Genomic DNA, 3,933 nt, shown 5'->3' with positions numbered 1-3,933 from the left:
CCCCTAGGGGGATAGATTGGTAGGAAAAGACCATTGCTTGTTCCCGACCGCCACTCATAAGGAAGACAATCAATAAATACCTCATGCTCCAACTTCATTACATAACGGTTCACCATACGTGCATGCTACGGGACATGCAAACGTCAACACAAGTATTTCTCAATTTCACAATTACTCAACTAGCACGACTATAATATCACCACCTTTATATTGCAAAACTATTGCAAGGAATCAAACATATCATATTCAGTGATCTACAAGTTTTATGTAGGATTTTATGACTAACCATGTGAATGACCAATTCCTGTCATCTCTCTAAACAGATATAAGTGAAGCAAGAGAGTTTAATTCTTTATACAAAGGATATGCCCACGCTCTAACAAATATAAGTGAAGCAAAAGAGCATTCTACAAATGGCGGTTTTCTATGTAAAGAGAAATAGGCAATCCAAACTTCAAATGATATAAGTGAAGCACATGAAGCATTCTATAAAGCCATCCTCAAAACATATAAGTGAAGTGCAGTGAGCATTCTATAAATCAACCAAGGACTATCTCATACCAGCATGGTGCATAAAAGAAAAATGAAAACTAAATGCAAAAGACGCTCCAAGATTTGCACACATCGCATGAACGAAACGAATCCGAAAACATAACGATACTTGTTGAAGAAAGATGGGATGCCTTCCGGGGCATCCCCAAGCTTAGACGCTTGAGTCTTATTGAATATTTACTTGGGGTGCCTCGGTCATCCCCAAGCTTGATCTCTTGCCTCACTTCCTTCTTCTCACATCGAGACCTCCTCGATCTTCGAACACTTCATCCACACAAAACTCAACAAAAAACTCGGTAAGATCCGTTAGTATAATAAAGCAAATCACTACTCTAAGTACTGCTACAAACCAATTCATTTTTTTTGCATTATATCTACTATAATATAACTTTTTCATGGATTAATCCACTGATAGGAATTGATAGTTTCATCAAAACAAGCAAACTATGCATCAAAACAGAATCTGTCTTAAACAGGACAGTCTGTAGTAATCTGAACATTCACCATACCTCTGGTACTCCAAAAATTATACCAAAATTAGGAAAAATAAACAATTTGTAAATAAAGACAGTGCAAAATGTTTCTGAACCGTTTGACATTCCAGTAAAAAATGTAAAATCGAGAACTATAGCCAAAGTTTCTGTCCTGCACCGTACAAACCAACAAGCATCTAAAACATCCTAAAGGCAAACCTTGGCACATTATTTTTATTTTTAAAACTTATAAAAGCACACAACAGAAATAAATGACTCTCTAAAACTTCCGGGTTGTCTCCCTAGCAGCGCTTTCTTTAAAGCCATTAAGCTAGGCATATAGTGCTCAAGTAATGGATCCACCCGTATCCCAAGGTATATCAAAGCTAATTTTAATTAACAATGATTTGTAATTTAGTAGTGAGCACAAAGTAACACATATCATGTAAGTACGAAGTATAACTCTCTTCCTATGCATCGGCATATCATAAAATAACAATTCATGCACACAAAGTAAAGGCCAATGCATAGTATAAACAGTTTCTTGCAATTTTTTTGTGTTAGAAACATAAAGAGGCGGAGATGTAGTTCCTCTCTCATAATAATTGCAATTAGGAGCAGCAATCACATGCATATTATATCTATCAAAATCATCATGTGTAATAGTAAAACACAACCCATCAATATAATCCTTAATAAGGGTAAACTTCTCCGATATAGTGTAGACTTGAGAATTCAAAAAGATAATAGGACTATCATGCGTGGGTGCAATAGCAACAATTTCATGTTTAACATAAGGAACTATAGCAAGTTCATCTCCATAAGCATAATTCATATTGGCATCTTGGCCACAAGCATAGCAAGCATCATCAAAAATGGATATTTCAAGAGAATCAACGGGATCATAACAGTCATCATAGCAATCATCCTTCAGTAAGCATGAAGGGAAATTAAACATTGTATGGGATAAAGAGTTACTCTCATTAGAAGGTGGGCACGGGTGATCAATCCGCTCTTCCTCCTTTTGTTCTTAACTCTCCTCATCATCTTTTTCATCCAATGAGCTCACAGTTTCATCAATTTCTTCTTCCATAGACTCCTGCAAAATATTAGTCTCTTCTTGGACAGCGGAGACTCTCTCAATAAAATCATCAATATCGGAATTGAATTCATAATTCTAATTGCAATATTTAAGGATAGCTAAATTTTCAGGTCTATAAACTGAATCATCAAAATTTTCACACTCTTTAAACAAAGAGTCAATTTCATAAGCACCCATAAAAGCAACAAATTCTTCTATTTGTTCCACATCATAGTAATCATATATACCATTAGCATAAGAAGCCAAGGTTTTATCATCATTAAATTTGCATGAAAAGGGAAGGTGTGGAGCCTTCATCCTAGAGCAACAAGTATAGTCATATCTCAAGCATAGTTCCCGAGCATACCAATGCAACATATGAATTTGATCCCATAATAGTTTCCCTTTTTGAGTCAAGAGATAATCCCTAAAGTATTCACGTTGATCCAACGTGTCTCCCATAAAATTATTGAATGGGGTTTTCTCAGGATTATAAAAGTAGTACATAATCTCTTTCACATAACCAGCATCGAGGGTTTTAGGAGGTTCTCCATCTCCATGAGTAGCAGGTACACCTATTTTTTTGGTATTTTGTGTTCCATATCCATTACTGAAGATAGAAAACAACTAAGAACAGCAAAATAAAAAATTACTTAGTGATAAAGCAAACAAGCACACACGAGAATATTCACTCTACGCTATGACTCCCCGGCAATGGCGCCAGGAAAAGGTCTTGATAACCCACAAGTATAGGGGGTCAATTGTTGCCTCTTTCGACAAGTAAGAGTGTCGAACCCAATGAGGAGCTAAAGGTAGAACAAATATTCCCTCAAGTTCTATCGACCACCGATACAACTCTATGCACGCTTAAAGTTCGCTTTACCTAGAACAAGTATGACACAAGAAGTATTTTGTAGGTGTTGATGGATAGGTTTGCAAGATAATAAAGAGCACGTAAATAAAATTTAGGGGCTGCTTAGATAAAGACACAATAAAGTTAGTATAGCGAGTGTGGAAAAGTGGTGGTAGGAGTTGTGAAATTGTCCCTAAGCAATTGACTACTTTACTAGACCGATAGGAAGTTTTATGTGGGAGAGGCCACTGCTAGCATGTCATCCCTGACTTGGAATTCTATGTACTTATGATTGGAAATATTAGCAAGCATCTGCAACTACCAACGTTCATTAAGGTAAAACCCAACCATAGCATTAAGATATATTGGCCCCCTTCAATCCCTTATGCATCAATTTCTATGCTAGGCTGAAGTTTCTGTCACTCTTGCGCTCCAATACATAGTCCTATCAACATACAACTAACCCTATGGTGTGATCCATGCGTGCGCTCATATGATGGTCCCCAAAGGATAGCAACATAACCACAAGAAAATTAAATCAATCATAGCAATTCATCAACCACCGATAGGACAACGAAAATCTACTAAGATATCATAGGATGGCAACACATCATTGGATAATAATATGAAGCATTAAGCACCATGTTCAAGTAGAGGGTAAAGCGGGTTGCGGGAGAGTGGACCGCTGTAGATAGAGGGGGGAAGGTGATGGAGATGTTGGTGAAGATGGCGGAGGTGTTGGTGTAGATTGCGGTGATGATCATGGTCCCCGGCGGTGTTCTGGTGCCACCGGAAGCGAGGGGGAGAGAGCCCCCCTTCTTCTTCTTCTTTTTCTTCTTCTCCTTCTTCCTTGACCTTCTCCCTAGGTGGGAGAAGGGTTTCCCCTCTGGTCCTTGGCCTCCATGGCATGGGAGGGGCGAGAGCCCCTCCGAGATTGGATCTGTCTCTCTGTCTCTCTCTGTTTCTGCGCTCCG

This window comes from Triticum aestivum, chromosome 3A (assembly GCF_018294505.1).
Source record: "Triticum aestivum cultivar Chinese Spring chromosome 3A, IWGSC CS RefSeq v2.1, whole genome shotgun sequence".
NCBI classification, from domain to species: Eukaryota; Viridiplantae; Streptophyta; class Magnoliopsida; order Poales; family Poaceae; genus Triticum; species Triticum aestivum.
The sequence above is the reverse complement of the archived record's forward strand: the minus strand, read 5'-3'. Positions refer to the sequence as shown.